Source organism: Acomys russatus, chromosome 29, assembly GCF_903995435.1.
Source record: "Acomys russatus chromosome 29, mAcoRus1.1, whole genome shotgun sequence".
NCBI classification, from domain to species: Eukaryota; Metazoa; Chordata; class Mammalia; order Rodentia; family Muridae; genus Acomys; species Acomys russatus.
The window spans coordinates 20,850,359-20,875,925 of record NC_067165.1 but is presented as its reverse complement, the minus strand read 5'-3'; the positions used below and the strand labels follow the sequence as shown (position 1 = coordinate 20,875,925).

The following is a 25,567-nucleotide window of genomic DNA, read 5'->3' as shown; positions in this document are numbered from 1 at the left end:
AGTCCAGGACAGCCAAGGCTACACAGAGAAACTCTGTCTAAAAAAAAAAAAAAAAAAAAAAAAACACAAAACAAACAAATGAACGAACGAACAAACAAAAAACCCCAAAACAGTGAATGTTCACTTACAAGTGGAAAATGTTTGGTAATATTTAGAGGTCGGTTATATTCAGCCAGTTAGTGTATGTGATTTAAAGGGAGGATTTTTTGGGGGGGGCATCAGGCAGTGGTGGCACACACCTTTAATCCCAGCACCCAGAAGACAGAGGCAGGCAGATCTCTGAGTTTCAAGCTATCTTGGTCTACACAGTGAGTTCCAGGACAGCCAAGGCTACACAGAGAAACCCTGGCTCAAAAAACCAAACCAAACAACAAAAAGGAAGATTTTTTTTCCCCTTGAACTTGGCAGACTCTTCTGACCTCTTCTGAATTCTGGGATTACAGGTACACACTCTTCTACGCCCAGATCACTTTTATTATTTTGCATCTATTTTGTTTGAGTATGATTCCATTTTCAAGTGTTATTTGTTTTTTGTTAGTTTGTTTGTTTGGTTTGGTTTGGTTTGGTTTGGCTTCAAGTGTTATTTGTATCTCTGCATGTTTTCCTGTGTGTGTGTGTATGCTGGGGATTAAAACCAGGGCTTTCCTTATTATGTACCGCACCAATTCTGAAAAAGGTAGAACTGCCTCATGACTCGATCCTGGCATGTACAACTGAGTTCTCATGTGAGTTAATGAGAAATGGAAGGTAAGGCACATTTCTATCTCCAAAGACAACTATGCAATTCCCTCGTCTCTGCAGAAATTCTAGTAATTACTTCATTCTCCATGTTTCTTCCAGGTCTCTGCCCATGAGGGGACAGAGAGCCTGAGGAGGTGGGAGTGGCCTATCTATCATGGGATGCATGCCACGGGCAAGCGAGGTCATTAAGCCAGCCACCTCTATAAACACAACTGCATCTATCATTCTCAAAGAATTCTTTTCTTAAGCATCGACCCCTGATGATTTCACTCCACTGAAACCACCCCTCCCTCTGTGACACATGCACACACACTTGTATTTTTAATGGCTAAAAGTACATAGTTATGCTGTATACAACATGCACACAAACAATGCAAAGTAAATGGATAAATATCTTTTTTTAGCAAAAATAACCACCCACCAATGCCTGTATTTTTTATATTTTTCTTTGTACTTATTAATACTCTTTCACCCATTCACAGAAGATGTGGAACGTTGAACCAGAAAACCACACACACACATCCACACACACACTGTATATACAGACATATATGCTTACTTATATATGTATGTATATATGTAATACATACGTACATATGTAAATATAAGTGTATATAAAACAATCTCTTCAATGGACACTTCTTTCTTCTCCAAGACTTTTTAAATCCTTTCTAGATTTCAGTTCCTAGAGTTGCCCTAATTTCTTGTTGGTTCAGAAAAGAAAAAAAAAGGGGGGGGGGAGCTTTTAAGACCTAAATTATGGCAGGGTGAAGTGTCACACACGTATAATCCCAGCACTAGGGGATGCACCCAGTCCTGCTGCTCCCCACATATCCACATATCTACCCTTTGCCCTTGCAACCTCTCCCCCAAAATAAAACACACACACACACACACACACACAAACACAAACTATTAACAACAACAAACCAAAGCATAGAAAACATGTCATCGTGGCAGCTGTAGTGTGTCACAGTGTGTCCCATAGTGTATCTCTGTTTATACGACTTTACCTGCAAATATTCATGGCAATGAGTCATTGGTCTGGTTCGAGACCTCTGGCCTCTGTCACACCCTCAGCACTGGATCCTCATTGGGAGTCCTCCCCATTATCCTGTTGCTGGCCTGTGTTGTGGAGATCCTGTAGCTTTGGAACAGAAGGACTGGCCCTTTCACAAGTCCCAACTGTTTGCAGTTTATATAGATTTTGGGGTGGGCAAATTCTGGGCCTGAGCTGTCGTTGAGCTGGTCAGCGCACCCGCTCTCCCTTATCTGAACCACCAGGGCTAGATCTCCAGCACTGCTAGGCTAGGTGGCCACCCAATGCCACCATCCACAGGAGGCAGAGTTAGTCTCCTGCTCTCATGTCCTCTGGGCCGACTTGTCCAAACCCACGCCTCCAGAACCAGCTCCCCTGTGCTGTCCAGTCAAGGTGCTATAGCCTGTAAGGGACTGGGTTATCTCTCCCACTCTCACTCCCTCGGGGCTGGCTTGCCCATGTCTTCACCATCAGGGCTGGCTAGCTAGCGCTACTGTGCTGCCTACGCAAGGTGCAGGGCCAGCTCTCCCAAGTGCTACAGCCAGTGGAGGTCAGGGCTAGCTCTTCGGCTTTCATGACCCCAGGGCCAGCTCTCTTGGCTACTGCAGATATGGAGGGGAGAAGCAGGAGTATTGTGGAAGTTTTGGGTTACATGTAAACATGTTTTTGTTTTAATCCCAGGTGTTGGATATGGGGGCTGCCCCAGTTTTGTTCACAGCCGACTACTGCCTCATGAGAGGGCATGTGATCTTCGTCAGCTGGGAGCCACTTGGTGTGGGGGCATGGTCTTTGTCAGTGGGTATAAAAGCCAGACCCAGAGAGAGACTATGGACTCCCAGAAAGAAGAAGGCTGCTGGTGCCTTCCCCCCGGCTGTTCCCGGTTGCTGCTGCTGCTCATGCAGTTTGACAAGAAGACGTTGGAGAGAGCCTGAAACGCAGACTGGACTTGCCCCCAAGGAACCCGAAGACCCCAGACAGCAGGAAGTAGCTAAGAAAAACTAAGCCTCTTCTCCCTACTAACCTTCTTTCTCCCCTACGTGGTGTTGGGGTGTTGGAAGGGACTGGGGTGGAGTAGGAAGAAAGAGATTTTAGGAACTCAAAATAAAATTAGATTTTAAAAGTACACCAACAGGGGAGGACATCACCCCCACACCCACACCATCTCACAACAGACAAGTGATGGACCACCTCTCCTGAACTCACACCCTTGAGGCTGACTCATCTGCAACCCCTCAACAGGGTCAACTCTACTGTGCTGCACAGGGGAGGTCCAGGGCTCACTGTCCCGCTTCCTGGGGCCAGTAAGGGGCAGAGATATCGCATCTGTTCACATGACCCCGGGGTCAGCTCTCCTGACTGCTTCAGGTGGCAAGGGGTGAGGTGCCAGAAAGCATTACCTACCCCCCTATTCAGGCCATCTCTCAACAGAGTGGTAGGGCCAGCTCTCCTGCACTCTTGCCCTTGGGGTTGGCTCACCTGTCCTCCCTCAACCAGGGCCAGCCCTACTGTACTGCCTAGGCACGGTACAGGGCCCACTCTCCCAAGTGTTATAGCTAGTGAGTGACAGTCCTGAGTTCATGATCCTGTGAGCAGCTTTCCCAACTGCCAGGGTGGGGGGAGGGAGGCATCATCTCTGTGCTACCTCACAGCTCTCCCACACTTACTCCCTTGGGGGACCAACTCACCCACACCCCTGCCACCAGCGCAAGCTCCCCTCTACCACTCTTCACTGGATGTGGTGTTCTGAAGAGCTGGCCCCACATCCAGTGAAGGGCAGAGCCCCGAGACATCCATGTGTTCCCTGGTGGCTGTCCCCACCATGTTTTGTTTTGTTTTTAAAGATTTATTTATTTATTATGTATACAGTGTTTCTGCCTGCATGTATGCCTGCACGCCAGAAGAGGGCACCAGATTTCATTATAGATGGTTGTAAACCACCATGTGGTTGCTGGGACTTGAACTCAGGACCTTTGGAAGACCAGCCAGTGCTCTTAACCTCTGAGCCATCTCTTCAGCCCCATTCCCATGTTCTTTGATGGCAATATAAACCACAGACATCGACACCAATGTCTTCTGCTGCATAGCCACAGACTCAGACATGGCTTCAGTGACAGCTCGGAGTAGGACGTCACCATGGCCCCAAGGTGGCAGGACTGGCCACTCACACAGGCTCCTCCTCTTCACTCCTGAGTCTCCAGTTCCATCTCTCTTCATAATGCTCAAGCTGCTCCACTTCTCTTTTCTCTCCCATCTGACCACTACATACTCGCACATGGTGGTGGCTCCTGCTACAGGCCAGGCACACAGCTGGTGGGCCCCTGGGCTACATCCTCCATTCATGCTGCACGGGTGTGGCAGCAAGCAGGTGTCTATGGCCAGTTTATGCTGTGCTCTGGAGGGCTGGCTGGTCTGTGGGTGGCATGATAGTCCACAGGTCTCTGTTTTCCTCCTCCCATGCTGAGCTGCCTGGATTTGATTTGATTTGATTTGATTTTTATGAGACCTAGGCATAAAACAGCACTTGGCCACCAAGCCAGGCATCAAGCTAGGATGGACAAAGGACTGCCATCTGATCTGCTCCTGACTGATATAAGACCACTACCACCAACAAGGTGTCTCTTTGCCCGTTGCCAGGGTTTGTTTGTTTTAATTGTTGTTTCTAGGTTTTTGAGAGTTTCCTATAGCTAAAGCTAGCCTTGAACTCTTATCTGCCTGCCTCTGTCTCTCAAGTGTTAGGATTACAGACTACCAAATCTGGCTGAGATACTATAACTGCCCATGTGTGGTATTCCAGCAGCGTTATATGACCAAATAATGCAGATAAGTTATCTGGCTGTCCTGTGAGCCAGGGCTCACCATTGTTCAGGAACTTGGTTGGGTATCTGGCTTTATCATAGCCAGGTATTTGGGGAATATTTTTTGTTTGTTTGTTTTGTTTTTCTAGACAGGGTTTCTCTGTGTAGCCTTGGCTGTCCTGGACTCACTTTGTAGACCAGGCTGGCCTCAAACTCACAGTAATCCACCTGCCTCTGCCTCCCTGAATGCTGGGATGTTTTCTTTAGAGGAAAAGCTTTGCTATATAACCCAGACTTGCCTCAGACTCTGAAGTACTGTGTTCTGAATGTATATTTCAGAGATGGATATGATTAACAGTTGAAGAGCTTGTTTTTCAATACAGGGTTTTTCTGTGTAGCCCTGGCTGTCCTGGACTATCTTTGTAGACCAGGCTGGCCTTGAACTCACAACAATCCATGTGCCTCTAACTCCTGGAGTGCTGGGACTAAAGACGTGCACCACCATGCCTGGCTGGAGGCCTCAATTCCAAAAATCAGTATAGCATATGAAAATCACCAGTAGAAACAGTCCACAATGAAACACAAAAAGCAAAAGGCCGAGAAACACCAGCATGGCCCAGACATGCATCAAGATCAAATATCCTAGTACAGCGTAATTGAAGCTCTCAAAGGAGGGGAGAGAGAAGCTCTGTTTTAATTAATAATAAATTTAATAGTAAATAATTAATAAAGAATAAATCCTTCAAATATTTGAAGGATGCAGAGGTAAGTGCCAGTATTACTCCATTAAACTAAATGGCTATGGTGCATAAAAACCACATAGATTAATAATGCTTACATCACACGGAACACACAATGCTTCTTACACACGTGAGCTGGATAGCAAAACCCCCAGGGGACTATTATAAAGGTAGCTTTCCTTCACCTGTCTCAGTCGTTGTCTTGGAGGCTTATGGCCTCCTCTCTGTCTCTCTGTCTCTCTGTCTCTCTGTCTCTGTCTCTCAGTGTCTGTCTGTCTGTCTGTCGCTCTCTCTCTCTCTCTCTCTCTCTCTCTCTCTCTCTCTCTCTCTCTCTCTCTCTCTCACACACACACACACACACATTGCCCCTTAAGTAGCTTCCCTTTCCTCTCTCTTCTCATGAGAGTTGGGCGTACCCTATCCTGTCAAGTCTTTCTCTGATTCGTCACTGTTTCTGCCACTCGTTTAGACATCACTTTCAAACATGGGTGCTTCCTTTTACAAACTAACTTTGCCTTCACAGCCTGAGATTAAAGGCATGTACTACCATGTCTGGGACCTAAGCTTTTCTTTACCTGAAACTTGCTCTTTACTAGGCTGGCCTTGAACTCAGATCTGCTTGCCTCCGTCTGCTGGATGAAAGGCGTGTTTGTATGCACAGTCAAGTTAGTTTTCCTATTTTACTTTACCTCAGTGGTATCCCTGAGGCTGTACAACTAAAATCAACATTCCAACTTCACTTTTTATCATCCACTCTACTTGTGGTTAGACGCCTAAAATTATAAATGACATTTTTAATCCTTCCCATTTTTTCTTTCATCCATCCATCCATCCATCCATCCTTCCTTCCTCTTTCTTTCTTTCTTTCTTTCTTTCCTTCCTTCTTTTTTTAAAGACATGGTCCTACTGTGTAGCTCTGGCTGTCCTGGAACTAACTATGCAGATCAGGCTAGCCTTAAACTCACAGAGATCACCTGCCTCTGCCTCCGGAGTGCTAGGATTAAAGGCATGCATCACTATTCCTATCTTAATATTATTTCTAAAATGTTATGTGTATTGGGTGTCTCACCTGCATGTACAGAAGTGCATGTACATGCATGCAGTACCCATGGAAGCTAGAAGGGGGCATGGGATTCTTTGAAACTGGAGTAAAGACAGTTGTAATTTACCATATGGGTGCTGAGAACTGAACCCTGGTCCTCTGCAAGTACAAGTGCTCTTAGCTGCTGAGCCATCTCTCCAGCCCCATCCAAAGCTTCTTTAGAAGTACTTTTGTACAGGAATCATCACCAGCCTCCTCCTTTCCTGCAGTGCACCTCTTTTCCACATTTCTGGCCTGTGTGGTATCTTATTTTGATTTAGTGCAGATAGTCACCTCTCCTCACTTTTTTTTTCTTTTCAAGACAGGGTTTCTCTGTGCACCCCTGGCTGTCCTGGACTCACTTTGTAGACCAGGCTGGCCTCAAAACACACAGTGATCCACCTGCCTCTGTCTCCCAAGTGCTGGGCGTAAAGGCGTGTGCCACCACCTGGCACCCTCCTCAGCACCATCTGCACCAGGACTGGGATCCTGAATGCAGCCCCTTCAGTGATTTACATAATGGCCTCTATATTTGTCAGTAATGTTCACAATGTTCCAAAAAGCTCAGTGCCTCCAAGTTGAACAGTTGAGTAGACAGTGCAGCATGATGGTTCAAATGTTATGCAATACTGGGAAATAAAACAAGGCTGAGTTTAAGTCCTAGCTCAACCATATAGTAGCCGGGAGAACTTGAGCAAAATGCTCCATTCTTTCAAGTCTCAGTGTTGTTTTCTCTAAAACTGGGGTGGGATCCTGACATTACTTAAGCTCATAAAGACATAGTGAAGATGAAGTTATACATAATGACGTGTGTATCTCGTTGCCTGGTATATTGTAGTTATTCAATACCTGTCTTATTCTTTTTTGTTTTTCCAGACAGGATTTCTCTGTGTAGCCTTGGCTGTCCTAGACTTGCTTTGTAGACCAGGCTGGCCTCGAACTCACAGTGATCCGCCTGCCTCTGCCTCCCGAGTGCTGGGATTAAAGGTGTGGGCCAACACGCCCGGCTACATGTCTTATTCTTAGTTTTATCACCAGCACTCGCTGTCTGCACAGGTCATTGTTGAACTTCCCGAGTTGCCCAACTGGTGTGGAAGGGCCACCCCAGAAAGAGCTGTCCATCGGTGGGAGGTCCTGGGGAATGTATCCGAGCGATGCCCATTACAGAGTAGGTCAAGCCAGAGGGATGCCAGATATCAAAGGGCACCAAACCGCATGGAAGAGGAAAGGCAGGCCCATCAAAGCTGCCTCTTCTGGAGCACAGGGCAAGAGAGAAGACCAGAGATGGGTAAAGTGTGTTCGGGGTTGTTGAGGATTAAAGCACAAAGGAATGAAGTACACAGATTGGGTCTTCCTGGCCCATTGAACCTCTAGGTAATAAAAGCAGTCCCAGAACAGAGAAAGCCCTTTGATTTCAAACTCTGTCTTCATCATTGACTTGGCTTTCAGTTAGAAGGCTTTGGAATGAAGGTGGTCCTGGTGAAAAGATCACCCTGAAAACCACAGGCACAGAGACTAGGTACACTTTGTAATTGAGGAGCTGGGGCCCTGATGATGCGTGCTTGTAATCCCGGTGCTCTGGAGGCTGAGGCCGAAGGATCACCCTGGAGTTCCAGGTCAGCCTGGACTACATAGTGAGACATTATCTCAAAGACAAAAACAAAAAACAAAAAAACAACAACAAAAAAAAAACCCAAAAGCTTTGTAAGTGAATGTTGTACTCTAAGCATTAGTTTCTTCATCTAAAGAAAAAGACCTCTCATTGAAAATTGTCTCTTTGCCCACCTCCTGCCCCTCATTACCCCTGGGATATATGATTGGCTTAGATTATAAACACCGGGGGTAGCTAGTGTCTTTTCAGCAGGTCCTGGCATCCCAGGGGGATTCCAGACAAATAGTGCCTTCTTATTTCTTGCATTCTCCTCAGGGGCCAAGGCAGTCACATCTGCTGATGGTCAAAAACATAATACTCTCCTTGCAGGTCCCATAGGAGCAGGCGCAGCTCCCATAGAGCTGAAGTGGTCCATGATCAGAATCCTGTGCCTTACACTGTCTGGAACTGACTGTGCCAAACACAGTCACTGACAAACAATTGTTATTTGTCATCTGCAATTGTTTCAAAGTCCTGCCCAGAGGCAGGGGGATAGACCTAATGACTTTTCAGAGAATCCCATTCACCTAGGAAGACTGTAATAAGTCAATGTCATGATGCTGGGATCTTCAAGAAAAGTCACAGGGGACTTAGGAGGATTCTGCATAAACATCACAAGTGTCATTTGTACCATCTGACATCGGATCCCCCAAGGAGACGAGAGAGAATCACGAAACCTGGTTGTTTCCGTGATTGGCGACTCCAGAGGAACTCAGGGCTCCATTAATCCCTGTTGTACCTGTCTCTCTCCATTCTCACCCCAAATTCAACTTCAACCTGAAACCCAGCCCTGTCCATGCCATCCACTACCCACTCAGGCTCCGAGCCAACAGCAATTGGTGAGCCTCCTTGCTCAGGGCCCTATAATCTACAGGCTCCTGCCCTGTAGCACCCCACCTCCTTATGCCTACCCCTTGATATATGAAGGGCTTTGGATCATGGCAACAGGAGAAAGATGCCAGCGTGTTCCTGGACCTAGTGGCCAAGAACTGATGTTTGGATTGCTGAGATTGGGCAGAAAGCCCAGCTCAAATCTGGCCCTGCTCACTGCTCATCTTTAAAAGCATTTGCTTCCCTGATGCCTCTGCTATGAGGAAGCGTGGCAAGCCATCTTGCTGCTGGCACCTGCCACATTGTAGCATAACACCAACACTAATGGCAAAAATAATCGCAGTGACAACGACGGCTTGGTTTACACACAGAAGGCAGTTGTCATCTCCTTGGGAGCCTCCCAGCCTCGGGCTGCATGCTGACGGTGTGCTTGGCCCTTGGCCCACAGTTATACACAGTCACAGACATACATTGGCTTCCCTCCCCCCTGCCCCAAATGGTTGACATTACTATTACTGTCATAGCAATTTCAGATAACTCTTGGTTTATTCTTGCAAAGTACATTTACTGAGGACAAACTGAATGCTAGTTTCCAATGCAAGGTTATAAAGGAGTTACACGTTAAAAAAAAAAAAATCTTTCTGGAAATAGATTAGGTGGTTGGGTTCAATAGCAATGCATTTCCCTGGCATGCACAAAGCCCTGGGTTCTACCCACAGCACCAAAAGGAAAGGGAGGAAAAGGAAGAGGAAGAAGAGAAGAAAGAGGAGGAGGAAGAGGAGGAGGAGGTGGAAGAGGCAGGGCCGGGGGTGAGGGGTTAACATATATTATGCAGACAGTTGTAAACAGGCAGCTTCACAATAGTGCCTACTAACTGAGTTGTATGGCATGGAATGAACAAATAAAAAACCATAATGATTATATAAAGGGCTATAGGATCTGAGACAGAGAGTAGAATAACTTATTAAAGGAGTCAAGGAAAGCTTCTAAGGGGATGATTGAAAGGTTTTCCCCCCCTTCTATTCTGCCCTTTCCCCCTCCCTCCTTCTCTTCTTTCTTTCCATTATTTTCTAAGAAAAGATGTCATGAAGTCCAGGCCCTTAACTCACTATGTACTGAGGATGACCTTAAATTCCAATCCCTCCAGCCTGCCTTCACTTCCCACATGCTGGGATTATAGCCATGTGCCACCACGCCTGACCCTAAACTCTGAAGGCTGAAAAGGCAGCACCCAACACTGTCCAGACCCTGACACTGGGTTGGAACATCATCTGTGCTCAAGGGAATGTTGCTAAGCCTCTGTGTTCCATACTCTGGTCCCCATCAGGCCTTGGTCCCCATCTATACAGTGAATTGATAATATTAACTTCACCCATGCTCGGCGACGTGCACCTGTAATCTCAGAACTGGGGAGGCAGAGGCAGGCGGATCTCTGTTGTAGCAGTTGAGGAGGAGGAAGTGGAGGAGGAGGGAAGGAGGGAGGGAAGGAAGAGGAAGGGAGGGAGAACACACATCCACCAGGAAAAAGAACTGTCAGCATCATCCCGGTGGGCAAGATGAAGGGTACAGTCCAGACATGGGGTGGATAGGACGGCAGAGTGTGTAAAGACTCCTGAACCAGGGCAGCTAGTTATGGATGCCCTGGAAGAGAAAGGACAAGAGTAGAGTCAGGAGCATGCCTCTGTTGGAGACAGTGGCTGATCGTCTCTCCATGTGAATGACCAGGCATTTCTGTGGACAGGAATTTCTCTGAATAGCTCAGGAGACTGACAAGCTTGCAATGGGATGGGCCGTGGCCACAGTTCTCTCCAGTACCACAAGCCCGTGTTCTGTGCATTACCTAGCAGAGAGGGGCTCCATCACATACTCCTGGGGACTGCCTAGATACACTCCGCTGCCTGGCCCTCACCTGGGGATATGGGCCTAGATGAAGCAGATTCATTCTAAGCCTTGAGGCGTCACACATTTGTACTGAGAGGCATCATGTGGCAGTATATGTGTGATGGCATCAAACTGTCTGGCTTGTAACCTCAGCTCTGCCGTTTAAGGAGTGTTTAGCCTTGGACAGACATCTTAACTTCTCTGTGCCTCAGTTGCCTAATCTGTAAAAAGAAGAGAGCGCATAGTAACACTAGACATATAAGGGGGGATATAGGATTCAATCTGTTCGTTAATATACACAGTGAATTCTCACAGTCCCTGGGACATAGTTAAGCCCTGTCATGTTTAAATCATTTGATTTGTGTACGTGAATTAAATCTGCTTAGATTACTTCATACTGCTGTGGTTCTCAGTTTATATCTGTGGAAAGAATCTCAATAGGAAACATGCAGTTATTTGTGTATTGCCCCCAGTATGTCATTAAACATAACGTACTAACCTAGGTAGGTATTAATGTGGCATAGCAGTTGGAGTAGCTAGTTCAGTATAGGGTTTTTGAGACAGAGTCTCATGTATCCAAGGCTGACCTCTCTCTGACTGTGTAGGGATGACTCTGATTTCTAATTTCCTGTCTCCTCCTCCCAGGTGCTGGGGTTAAGAATGTACACCGCGGCATCAGGTTTATGGAGTGCTGGAAAGCAGACCCAGGACTTTGTGTGTTCTACATAAGCACTCTACTAAGCTATAGCCTCAGGCCCAGTTAATATTTATTGGATTTTAAAAAACTGAATGAACAAGTAGCAACCTGGAATACATGTAGTGTTCAGATGCTAATTGAGAAACATTTGGAAGACCAAAATGGCCAAATGGCCTCCTATTAAATGTTTTATAATTGATCCTTCTCAGTGTGTCAGTATTAACATTATATAGTCAAACACTATATAGAGTTTTTTGTTTGTTTGTTTGTTTTGGTTTTTCAAGACAGGGTTTCTCTGTGTAGCCTTGGCTGTCCTGGACTCGCTTTGTAGACCAGGCTGGCCTTGAACTCACAGCAATCCACCTGCCTCTGCCTCCCGAGTGCTGGGACTAAAGGTGTGTGCCACCATGCCCGGCAGTTTTTTGTTTTGTTTTGTTTTTTAAGCACCAGTTATAGCGGAGCACAGTGGCCCATGTTTGTAATCCCAGCACTCAGGGAGGCAGAGACAGGCTTATTTCTGTGAGTTCAAGGCCAGCCTGTTCTGCTAATCGAGTCCAGGACAAGCAAGGATACATAGAGAAACCTTGTCTCGAAAAACAAAAACAGAAAAGGCAAAAACAAAACAAAAACAGTAACAAAAAAACACCAGCTAGAGCACTAGTGTCCATTGTTTATGGAGCACTATTTGACTGTAAGGAATGGCAGTGGCCAAAAGCCTGCCTCACAAGGGGCAGTGTGTAGCAGGACAGAGTAGAAGCTGACTGACTCCTGCCACATACACAAGAAACACAGCTGATTTGCCCTGCAACTGGAAAACCATCAGAGTGCTTTCCCCTATGGGTTGCCTTTCTCTCTTAGGGTCTCATGATCTGTCTGTCTGCCTGCCTGCCTGTCTGTCTGTCTGTCTCTGTCTCTGTGTGTTTGTGTGTCTGTCTGTGTGTCTCTCTTAGTGCTGGATATGTAATCACAGGCCTTGTGTGTGCTAAGCTAGGCCATTACCCCTGAGCTGTATTCACACAATCGCACCCTCCATTTTTATGTTTTGAAAGGAATATTACAGATTATTTTATTTTGACTAGGGGAAGGGCAGGGTTGGTCACACCTGGTAGCCCATGATGGCCTCAGACCCATAAAAACCTTCCTCCTTCCCCCAGGCTCCCAAATCCCGAGATCCCAGGTATAAGCCACACTGCCCGGCCTCTCATGAGTTCTTGCCTGTACGTTTTTCTACTCCTCTGTTCCAGTTTCCTCTCCACAAACCATTCCTTTGTTTTCCCATAGCTAGTGTGGGTGGCCCCACAAATGTCCAGCTTCCCTCTGCAGAGCTCATGGGGTTGGAAGGAACTGGTAGTCAGTCTTGGGCAAGAATCTCCTACTCCACTGAGTCATAAATGGCCGGGAGCACAAGAAATGTAGTGATGTCTCTGCAGCATGGTCCACCTTCCTGAAGTTAGTCTAAACTGATGAGCCTTGTCACAATATCTGGCAACGCTTAATGCCACATTTGCTTGCTTGTTTGTCTGAGACCCACAAAGCAACACAGGCCATTCCTCCAAACTCTCTATGTAGCCCAGGATAGCTTTGAATTCATAATCCTCCTACCTCAGCCTCCTGAGTGCCAGAATTATAGGCAGTGTCACAACCAGGATGCTGTTTTGTGTGTAGGAGGCAACACAGATATTTGCCCAGAGTCATAGAATACCCCTTCCCCCCAGATGCTCCACTTGAACTGGCTGTTTGGCTTCTGCCGCCTCTATGCCTAGTTTCTAGAATTCTGAGGCCACTACCAGGTAGTCTGACCGGATGGAGCAAGAGCTATTTTTCTGTGAACTGATGTAACCCAAAGAAAGAGAAATTCTCTCCAAGTCTGACAGCATAACTTCCCACCCAACATGTCAGACCTTAAAGATAGGGCTGGGGTGGGAGGAGGGGCCTGGGGTGGGGGAGGGAGGAACCTACGGTCCTAGCAGCAGACAGCAGTGCTAGGCTTATACTAGCTACAGCTTGTAGCATTTTTTCTAGCCTTGTAATCACTACATATAGTTGAGACCTGTAGAGCTGACATCTTTATTCCCATTACTCAGCTGATAAAATTGAGGTTAGAAGAGGTGAAAATTGAGGTTAGGAGTGACATGGGGGAGGGACGGGAAGTGACATGACTGGTCACAATTAGCCACTGATCAGAGTGGGACTTTAGGCCTGTTGCACTTCCAACAACACTGTATCGCTCTGCTCTCCGGAGCAAAGCTTTGGGAGTGAGACTGTATCTAGCGGGGGGGGGGGGTGGGGGGGGAATACAGGGGAGTGCAGATCTCACAGGTGGCCAGAGGTGCAGAGTTAACCAGTTTCTCAGTCCCTGGAGGAGAGATGGCCTGATGAGGCTGCTTGGGGACTGCAGAGAATGAGGAATCGATCCACCATTCCATGTGAGAATGGATTGTAGCCCCAGCCTGCTTGTGTCAATGGATCTGATTAGCACTTGCGTGAGTCTCCAGATATTGACAGGCAGGTGAGAATCGTTCTGGGACCAGCAGGGAGTCAGTCCCCTCTGTCCCCATCTGCACCAGTTTATTCCCTTTGCAGAGGCATCTTCCTGCGCCCCCCCCCCCCCACTATATCCCTGTATTCCTGCCCTTGGAGGTCCCCAGATTCCTCCAACTCCCAGACCTAGTGGATCATTTGCCCTGCAAGCCTCAGTTCCCCAACATGCAAAGGATTAAAAAACGTAACTTCCTCCCCAGACTGTCTGTGTTCAATAAGGAAGTATATGTAAAAATCCTCTGTAGTCCCTGGCAGCTATGGCCTTACATGTTAGATGGAAATTGGCTCTGCGACTCTACTGAGGACATGCTCGCTCTGGGAAAGCATCTCTAGTTGACCCTACTTCTGCCTCTATTTTCTTCATTTAAATACCATGCATAAGGGACAGACAGTAATTGCCTCTACATTTGGCTGGACCTGGAGCAGTTCTGCCTTCAAGGAACTTCAACCCATACTACTGGGTTTTCTTGGGAGACGTTAAACTGTCAATTAAAGAAGCAAGACAGGCTCGGCTCTGCCATGCCTAAGAGTTCCCTGGGCCCAGAGGTTGTACCCAAAGGTTTGCATGCACTATCTAGAAGAGAATATTTTAGGCATATTTTTTTCTTCCTGCCAGGCTGGGGTCAGCAGGGAGCCAGAGGCCAGAGGCCAGAGGCTGTGGCTTCTTTCATTACCCTCAATTGTAGCAAATCCATGTGACAGGAGTGCTTTCTTTCTGGTTTTTTTGTTTTTGTTGTTTTTCTTTTCCTAGCCTCCCAAGGCTGGAGCTCTGCCAAGCTCACAGTCACTCTGCTCCTTTGCTTTGAGAGTGCCAGACTTCTCCCCTGAGCCTGCTGGATTTGTCTACTCATGGCTGGCCCTCTGCCCCAAGTTCCTCAGACCATCTGTCACAAGAGCTTGTCTTTAGTCTTGCCTGAGTTGGGCTCTGTTGGACCATTAAAGTCCCTGATGTCACAGCAAGGAGAGCATAGGCTGCAATGGGCAACTGAGGGTTGAATTCAGAACCATGGACAGAAGCTAAGGTTCCAGGCCCTGTGGGGTCCGAACTGTGCAAACACAAACAGCACGGTGGACAGACACCGCTGGCTGCCTTAGCCTGGAGGAGTGTGATTCATCAGAATTACTCAGATTATAAGAAATGAACGCTTGTGGTGAGAGCCTGTAATCCCAGCACTCGGGGAGTCAGAGGCAGGCGGATCTCTGTGAGTTCAAGGCCAGCATGGTCTATAAAGCAAGTCCAGGATAGCCAAGACTACACAGAGAAACCAAGTCTTAGCAGGGGTGGGGAGTGTGTGGGGGTGTGTGGAGGGGAAGCAGGGTGGTCGTAGCACATGCCTTTAGTCCCAGCACTCAGGAGGCAGAGGCAGGTGGATCACTGTGAGTTCGAGGCCAGCCTGGTCTACAAGTGAGTCCAGGACAGCCAAGGCTACACAGAGAAACCCTGTCTCGAAAAACCAGAAAAAAAAAAAGAAAGAAAGAAAGAAAGAAAAGAAAAGTAAGAAAACCTATGCATGCAAAAATGTGCACATTTGGGAGGCAGATGAATGTGAACCTCTGTGAGTCTGAGGCCAGTGTGGTCTACATAGTGTGTTCTAGGATAGCCAGGGTTACATAGTGAGACTGTGTCTTAAAAACAGGGAGGTGGGCTAGAGATAGCTCACAGGTTAGAAGCACTGGCTGCTCTTCCAGAGGCCACAGGTTCAATTCCCAGTACCCACAACTGCCTGTAACTCCAATTCCATGGATCTGACACCCTGATATAGACACACAGTAGGCAAAACACCAATGCACATAAAATATACATAAATAAGCGGGCACACACATTATATATATAGCTTCATTTCTGTTTTTCTTTTATTTTGGGGGGGTTGGGGCTTGTTTTTTTTTTTTTTTCCGAGACAGGGCTTCTCTATGTAGCCTTAACTGTCCTGGACTCACTTTGTAGACCAGGCCGGCCTGGAACTCACAGAGATCCGCCTGCCTCTGCCTCCTGAGTGCTGGGATTAAAGGCATGTGCCACCACCCCTGGCCTAAAAAGGACTTTTAATGACTCCACATTTCTTCTGAATAATTTCCAGCCCCCTCCACGTTCCTTTAATGCCCATCCCACCATCTGACAAGCGACCATGGCTCCAGAGTCACACTGCCCACCCCACCCCTCCACAAACTCATCTCACATCAGCTATGCCGGCCCACTTCTTATTTACATTAAACCCAAAGGATTAGTTTTAACTCTGCTTCTCTTTTTGGTTTTTCGAGACAGGGTTTCTCTGTGTAGCCTTGGCTGTCCTGGAACTCACTTTGTAGACCAGGCTGGCCTCGAACTCACAGTGATTCACCAGCCTCTGCCTCCCGAGTGCTGGAATTAAAGGCACGCGCCACCACACCGAGCTTTTAACTCTGCTTCTAAAACTCTGGCTTTGATGAAGTAAGAACACCTGTTGTTGCTTGCTATTTTTTAGATTATTTATTTTCTTTTATACATATAAGATATATATAGATATATATTAGTTTTCGAGACAGGGTTTCCCTGTGTTATCTTGGCTGTCCTGGACTCTCTTTGTAGACCAGGCTGGCCTCAAACTCACAGCGATCTGCCTGCCTCTGGCCCCTGAGTGCTGGGATTAAAGGTGTGCGCCACTACTGCCCAGCCAGAATATTTTTTCAAATGTATGTCTGTGTACTACATGTATGCCTGTGTTCTAAGAGGTCCAAAGAAGGCATTGGGTCCCCTGGAATCAGAGCTATCATGAAATTAGAGTCCTGGGAACTGAATCTAGGTCCTCTGCAAGAAAAACAAGTACTTACAACTGCTCAGACATCTCTCCAGCCTCTGTCTGTTCACTATGTAGCCCTGGCTGGCCTGGAACTTGCTCTGTAGACCAGGCTGGCCTCCAAATCACAGAGATCCACCTGCCTCTGCCTTCTCAGTTCTGGGATTCAAGTCATACTCTACCATGTCTGGCCATTCCAATGATTTAAACCAAAATTTCACTCTCACCGTCTGTGGTATTTACAATGTCTGTTCTTTTCCTAGTCCTGGGTCTCCAGTTAGCTTTGACATCCTTGGTACCCAACTATCTGTTTTCTCAACTCTCAGATCCACTTGCCATCTTCAAAAAAAAAAAGCTTCTCCTTCTTTCTTCATCTTCATCGTTTTATTGCTGTTATTTTACAAGGTTTCTTGAAAGAGCAGACATACGTGTGTCTATTTCACTTCTTATAGTTAACCATACAAAATTTAAAAATATAGCTACTCCACTATATTGTCTCTCAAATGAGACAGCACCTCAAGGATTTTTAGGCCAATAAGTATGAAATGAGATTACACATGTGAATATATTTTGTAATTGACATTAAAGTAAATTCCTCCTTCCTTCCTTCCTTCCTTCCTTCCTTCCTTCCTTCCTTCCTTCCCTCCCTATGTTCTCTCCCCTGGGGCATTCTCTGCTGACCTAGCTCACAGGAATACCCCTGAGCTCAGAGCTATCGAAGATTCTCTTTGTACTTCCCTTGGCCTTAAGCAGTGCTGCCTTTTTCTATTGTAGTCACAAAGCTGAAATTGAGAAATTGAAATACACGTGTGCGCGCACACACACACACACACACACACACACACACACACACACACACTTTCTTCCTCTTTCCTACAGGAGATGTGGACTTACCGAAACAAAGCTTAGGAAGAGTAGTGGTTTTTTTGTTTTGTTTTGTGTGTGTGTGTGTTTTGTTTTCTGTTTGTTTGGGGGGTGGAGTTTGAGACAGGGTCTCACTATATAGCTTTGGCTGGCCTAGAACTAGCTATGTAGACTATGCGGGGCTTGAATTCACTGAGATCCACCTGCTTCCTGAGTGCTGGGAATAAAACCATATAGCACCATACCAAGCCCGAGGTGGGTTAACTATCTAACTAATGTTTTGTTTTTGTTTTGGGGTTTTTTGAGACAGGGTTTCTCTGTGTTACCAGGGCTGTCTTGGACTCACTTTGTAGACCAGGCTGTCCTCAAACTCACAGTGATCCGCCTGCCTCTGCCTCCCGAGTGCTGGGATTAAAGGCGTGCACCATCATGCCCATGTCAGAGGTGAGTTTAAAACACAGTGTGGCTTCTGTTGCCCTGAAGTCTAAGCTGTGGCTGTGGCCCCCAGACAGAGCCCCACCTTGTCCCTTGCATCTTCTCTCCCAGTTCTCTCTGCTGGGCAGTGCGGCAAGTGGCTGTGGCTGCACCAGCACCTATGCTGACTCTCAGAGGCTTCGCCCTTTACTATAATTATTATTATTATTATTAATTAAATTTTTTATTTCTGTGCATGTGTGATTGTGTGTGTGCATGTGTGATTGTGTGTGTGCATGTGATTGTGTGTGTGTGCATGCGATTGTGTGTGTGTGTGTGACTACAGGTGTACTCTTGCCAGGCATGCTGCGGTCAGAAGACAACCTTCCATATTTGTCCTTGCCCTTCCTCCTTGTTCGAACCTCTTTTCTGTTGCTTGCTATTGAGTGTGCAAAGCCAACTGGCCTGCAAGCTTCCAAAACGTGCCATAGGAATGCTAGGATTACAGATGTGTGCTATTGCACCCTGGCTTTCATGTGGGCTGGAGAGATGGCTCGGTGGTTAAGAGCACTTGCTGCTCTTGCAGAGGACCCACATTCACTAGTTCCCAGCACTCATGTTAGGCAGTTCACAACTGTCTGTAACTCTGACTCCAGTATACACACACACACACACACACACACACACACACACTTTTTAAAAAGTAATAAAAATATATTACTCAAATTCTTTTCTGTTTCTGTTTAATTACATTTATAACTTTTATTCTATTGTTTCTATCAGAGCTTGCCCTGATTCAACAATTCTTGGCTGGTCCTGACATTCTTTTCCCACAGGCCTTGAGGCTCTTCCTTGTCAATACTGAGGGCCCTTGCAGAAGGGAATAATGAATGGATGATGATACAGCCAGTCCACAGGCACCTCATTTCTTTCCTTCTGATTTGAGGCTTTTGGTATAGAGGTATCTCCCCCACCCCAGCTTGAAATCCTACTGAAGTCCCAGCAGACAACTGCTTTCTAGCCTAGACACGAGCCCAGAGCTCTCCAGGAGGCCCAGTATAGTCTCTGCTCACACTGTCTGGTATGGCCAGGTGGCCATGAGAGCATTGTCTTTCCCTGATTTTACCTTCTTCCCTCTTATCTACCCTTTTCTCCCCCCCCCCCCCCCAACCTCCCCCACCCCACACCCTTCTCGTCCTTTTTAAAAGTCTAATTCTGAGCAGCCGGCTCTGTTCAGCCTGACTGGTTTGGTATGGTTTATAATCTGCACCAGGATTAATTACCTAATTACTGACAAACGTCCGCTGGCAAGATTCTGCTCCAGCCTGTCAGCTTGAAGTGTTTAATTATTTTAATCATTTACTTTCATCTTCAAAATGTATGCTGCCAAGGGAGTTGCAGGGCATCTTGTAATTATGATTTGGGGTTTCTGCTGGGCTGCGTTCTCTTCCTGAGGAAAGGGACATTATTATTATTATTATTATTATTATTATTATTATTATTATTATTATTAATTATTTTCACCATTCCACCAAAGCCTGAACACCATCTGACTCCTGGAGTCTGGCTCCCTATTCAAGAGGTGGGGCAGGAGGCTCTCAGGTCACTTCCGTCCTTCTCCTGAATCCCTAGAACATGATGTGTGAAGGGGATTTGTTCCTGGGGACTACTTACTGTGTGCTAGACTACCTGGAACGTGTTTGCTATGAACACTGTTCCTTTCTGTGAGCGTAAAGAAAACCAAAGGCCCTGACGACTGGACGGAGCATCTAGGTGCCACATTAGTGCGGAGAAGCAAGGAAGGGGCTCCTCTTGTTTATTTTCATGATGTAGCTGACATTCAAACATTTTATCACCATATAATAATTACATACAATAGTGGGTTCAATTTTTTTTTGTTGTTGTTCTCTTTTTTTGGTTTTTCGAGACAGGGTTTCTCTGTGTAGCCTTGGCCATCCTGGACTGGCCTCAAACTCACAGCGATCCGCCTGCCTCTGCCTCCCGAGTGCTGGGATTAAAGGCGCACACCACCACGCCCGGCTCAATTGTTATTTTTTATACAGGTACACAGTGTATTTGAGTTGGTCTCCCCCATTGTTACCATTCTGTACCCACCCACCCCCACCCTCCCCTCTCCCCCCCCCCACTGCAGTCCTCTTCTCAGCAAGCCCTTCTTCTGATTTTATGTCTCTTTCTTTTCTTAAAAATGACCCAATGAGTTTTCATAGAGTTTAGAGGGGCACAGCATTTCCCCAGTGGCTAGTTACTAAAGAAAATGTATCACCCCTTTCTTGTTTTTATTATGTGTTTACCTAAAAAAAAAAAAAAAAAAAAAAAAAAAAGGATCTTGCTGGGTGTGGTGGCACACATGTCTTTAGTCCCAGTACTTGGGAGGCAGAAACAGGTATATCTCTGAGTTTGAGGCCAACCTGGACTACAGAGCATGTTCCAGGACACCTAGGTCTACAAAGAGAAACCCTGTTTAAAAACAAAAAACAAAAAACTATTCAGGAGGCAGAGGCAGGTGGATCACTGTGAATTCGAGGTCTACAAAGTGAGTCCAGGACAGCCAAGGCTAACACAGAGAGACCCTGTCTCAAAAAATAAAAAACAAAACAAAATCAAACCAAAAACAACAAAACAAAATCTTGTGTAACCCAGGCTGGCCTCACATTTGCCATAGGGCCGAGGATGACTCTGAACTTCTGATCTTTTTGCCTTTACCTCCTGACTTCTGGGCTCTTAGAATAAGCTATTATGCCTGGCTTCTGCGGTACTGGAGATGAAATTCAGGGTTTCATGCATGCTAAATGACTTGAGTTACATCCCCAGCTCTCAGGATATAATTTAGACACTACAAATGAGGTTATCTTAAGTCTAAACCTCTGTAAATGGTTATATATATGTATACACAACTCCTACCTATGTGCCCTGGAGAACGCAACAGTGCACGCCCCAATCAGAAGAAACATCCTCTAACGCAGTAAATCAACGTTCTCTGGCCAACTGTTGCATCACTTTTCCTGGGAGAGCCTGCTTCTGTTCACCCCAGATACAGCACTGATGGCAGGCCAAAAGGAGCAAGTCAGTCCAAGTCCACCTAGGTCAGCCAGTGGGTTTACTGAGCCCACAGAATATAATTAGCTCACCTGTACCATCAAAGCCTGCCTTAGCATAGGTCCCCCTTTAGTCTGCCCCCCACTCTACTCCCTCCTAGATCACATACAGCTGGGCAGAGTGGGGCAACGGGGGTGGGGGTGGGCGGTGGCGGGGGTGGAGAGCAACAATTCCCACCCCCATCAGAGACTGTCCAATGAGGGTTCCTGCAGGAGATCACACCTGCTCTGTTTTGAAGGTGGCAATGACTGTGGCCAGCCCCGAGGGAGTGGTGTCTCACCGCACTTCTACTTACTTGTATCCAGTGGAGACGCTTTGCCACAGGAAGCACTCCCCTGAAATTTGTTTTGTTTTAAATCTTTCTTTCCCGCTCCTTCTCCTTTTATTTATTTATTGGTTTTTGGTTTTTCGAGACAGGGTTTCTCTGTGTAGCCTTGGCTGTCCTAGACTCGCTATGTAGACCAGGCTGACCTCGAACTCACAGCGATCCGCCTGTCTCTGCCTCCCGAGTGCTGGGATTAAAGGCGTGCGCCACCACTGCCCGGCTCCTTTCCCCCTTCTTCCTCTTCTCTGCTCTGTGACATGACACTCTGCCATTTGGAAATTCATTCCTGAGATCGTGCCATTCCAGCTGGCAGTTTCCAATACGCACACAGAGCACTCTCAGGAGAGCTGCGATATAAGCTCTCTCGAAGAACGGAATTGGCTTGTGCTGGCCTTCCTGCCCAGGTGGGAAAGTTTCCAAGAAACCCACAACCCCAAAGCCTGGGAAGGCATTCCAGCTCTGAGGTGGGGCAGTGTCCCAAGGGAAGGGTATCCTGAGACACAGGTGCCCAGGAACCCCACAGCTTCTGAGACGAAGCCTTCTCAGCAGAAACGTTGCAGCTCACAGGGGAGGGGGTATCCCCAGCTATGCTGAGGAGCTCAGGAGCCTCAGCCCCACCCCATCCCCAGCCTTCACGGACCCCCAAAGGAGGGTTTCCCCAACTCCTGCTGAGCTGAGGAGCTTGGAGGCTAATCCTGGATCCGTCTTCAATTCTTCTCTTCTGGGTTTCTTGGCTTCTTCTAATAAAAGAGTCACGCCAGGCAGCAAATCTCTTAAAAGAGATTTATTGGAAATAGGAATCCAGAAGAAGAGGGACAAACCCAACACTGGTGGCCTCTGCTCCCAGAAGACAGCAGAGACCTGAGCAAACACAGGGCTTATAAAGGATTTTCTTAGAGGGTGGAGCTTTCTTGAGCAGAGATTTGCAGAGTAAGGATTGGCCGGATTTCAAGTCCTGAGCTTAGGGGAAGCTTAGGGATTGGTGGGTTTTTGTACAGAGTTTTCACCCTAAAATTAGCATAGTTTTGGGAGGGGTCCCACTGAGGGGCTGGAGGTGGCCATTGTGACACTTAGAGGCTGGAACTGCCAGTTTGACAGAGAGGTTAGAGAGGCCTCAAAGGGGTTTACAAGACTTGAACTCTAAGATAAACAAAACAACTTTCCTTAACTAAACTAAACTAAACTCCCAGTTCTGAGCTGTCTCCTCTGTCACTCACTCTCAGAGTGGACACTGGGGCTGGGTTAACCCTCAGTGGCTCCTACACCAAGGATCCAAAACAAATAAACAAAAACACCCCAACAACAACAAAAACAAACTTCTTTGTCCATTTATTAAATAATAGAGTGAAAAATTAAAGAGCAAGATGGCTCAGCTGGTGAAACACTTTCCACACAATTCTGACCACCTGAGTCATATTCCTGGAACCCAGAGTAGAAGAGAGAACCAACTTTGAAAAATGTCTGTCGATTTTTTGTTTGTTTTTGGTTTTGTTTTTTGTTTTGTTTTTCGAGACAGGGTTTCTCTGTGTTAGTCTTGGCTGTCCTGGACTCGCTTTGTAGACCAGGCTGGCCTCGAACTCACAGCGATCTGCCTGCCTCTGCCTCCTGAGTGCTGGGATTAAAGGCATGTGCCACCATGCCCAGCTGAAAGAAGTCTTTTGATCTCCACATACTTGCCTGTACACACACACACACACACACACACACACACACACACACACACCCCATACAAGAACATACGGAAGAGGAGGAGATTCCTAACTCCTATGACCCTCACAATCTTACCCTACCTGGAGATTGGCTCATCATAGAGGCAATCAAGTAAAAATGAGGTCATCTGGGTGGGACTTAATCCAATATGATTGATGCCCTTATAAAAAGGTGAACTTTGGACACAGACCCCCACCCCATATAGAGGGACAGAAAGACAGACAGAACGCCAAAACGGAGATGAAGGCAGAAATGAGCCTATACGTCTATAAACCAAAGAACACTACAGATTGCAAAAAACAAAACAAAACACCAGAGCCTCCCGTCCCCCAGGAAAGGCACAGAACCAAGGGACGCCCTTAGAAGGACCTTTTCACACACACACACACACACACACACACACACACACACACACACAAAATGTGACAGAACAGATTCTTGTCCCTTCAGCCCCTCAGTTTGTGGGGTCTGGCATAAGCATTAAGAAGCTAGCTGCAGCCCCTAAGGGAGTTCGTGTTGGTCCTGTGGAATCTGTGTCACAGCACAGATAGCAGCCTCTGTGGGATCTTTGGCCAGGGAGCTGCTGAGAGTTACCCTAGCCTCAGGCTGGGAGTAACAGAGGTGACAGCTCAGAACTGGGAGGCTGAGGAGAGACGAAAGATCAACTTAATGAACTCAGCAATGCCATTAATGAGGCATTGACTATCCAGGGCCTTCTAGCATGGCCTGCACCCCGGTGAGACAAGCTGAAGGGTGGCAGGAGCTAGGTCACGCCAGGTCTTTTTTTTTTTTTTTTCCATTTATTTATTTTTAGTGCATTATTATTTTGCCTGCATGTATATCTGTGTGAGGGTATCAGAAGGCCTGGAACTGGAGCTAAACACAGGTGTGAGCAGCCATATGGGTGCTGGGAATTGAACCTGGGTCCTCTGGAGGAGCAGTCAGTGCTCTTAACTGCTGAGCCACCTCTTCAGCCCCCATGCCAGGCCTTAGAGTGTTGTGATCTGACTTTTGGATGGTTCCCTCCACAGGGTGGAAAGGAGAGAATCCCATCCCATTCTCTGGACCTGGGACCTAAGCTTGCTCATGGCATAATCACTCCCTAACACACAGTTTATGTGTGAGTTCGCTGCCTTAAGCACCTGTCCCTAACTGTGCTGGCTCAGCAGGACATTCTGTTGTTGTTTTATTTTGTTTTGTTTTGTTTTTCGAGACAGGGTTTCTCTGTGTAATAGGTCTGGCTGCCCTGGAACTCTCTTTGTAAACCAGGTTGGCCTCGAACTCACAGAGATCCGCCTGCCTCTGCCTCCTGAGCGCTGGGATCAAAGGCGTGCGCCACCACGCCCGGCTAGCAGGACACTCTGAACGTGTTTCCCTCCCCTACAGCCAGTCCTGGCTACCTTTGAGCTTCCACGTGAGCAGCTTATTTCTCTCTCTGAAAAAGACAGAGAATCCCTTGCCTGAACTCTACAAAACCTTCTTTATCAAAACCCCCTTCACCTCTCTTCCCATCTCCTCTGGGAACCCTGTCCTCAACTCAGAGTCAGATTTGCCAGCGTTCAAAAGCCCTGCCTAAAGATCAACTTCCTCAGCTGCGTGGTGGCAGTGGCGCGGGGTGGGGTGGGGGTGGGGAGTAGGGGTAGTGTCAGTGGCAGAGGGATGGGGTGGCAGCGGCGGGGGGTGGGATGGGGTGGGGGGGGGGGATGGGGCGTGGGGGTGGACGGTGGGGGTAGTGGCAGCAGCGAGGTGGTGGTGGAGGGTAGGGTTGGAGTTGTGGGGGTGGGAGTTGGGAGGTTAAGGGGGCTGGGGTGGGGTGGGGGTGGAGGGCGGGGCCTTTAATCTCAGTACTCGGGAGACAGAAGCATGCAGATCTCTGTGAGTTTGGGGCCAGCCTGGTCTACAGAGCTAGTTCCAGGCCAGCCACTGGTTCACCCTGTCAGTCCTGGAGATGGAGTATCTCTGTGGAGTCCAGAGCCTCTCTCAGTCTTGGTCTCCTATGGCTAAGTGTAGCTTATGATAACCTGTGCTGAGGGGTGTAGGCCAGTCACAGCCCAGTGCGGCTCTGTGTCTGGGTGACCCATAGTAACGGAAAGAACAGTGGAGAAAAGCAAAACAGGACCTGGATCTTGCCCCAATTCTGCCTCTGACGAAAGCCACTTCTAGAGATCCCAACTTCCTTGCCTGGGGAATAGAGTGTAATTTCTACTTTATAAAACCACAGAGTAGGAGGGAGATAAAGCTCAGTTGGTAGGGTGCTCACCTAGCATTGGCAAAACCTTGAGTTCAAAGCCCAGCTCTGCCTAAGCAGTACGGTGGGTCATGCTATAGTCCCAGCACTAAGGATGGCCAGAAAATGGAAAGTCATC

The 25,567-nt window shown here is 47.3% G+C and overlaps 1 non-coding gene across 1 annotated transcript; it reads right to left on the bottom strand.

Moving 5' to 3' along the window:
- Positions 1 to 4,274: 4,274 nt before the first annotated feature.
- On the bottom strand, positions 4,275 to 4,419 carry LOC127212095 (small nucleolar RNA SNORA48). The gene has a single exon (XR_007833480.1). It is a non-coding gene; the product is annotated as a small nucleolar RNA SNORA48 (small nucleolar RNA).
- Positions 4,420 to 25,567: the final 21,148 nt, after the last annotated feature.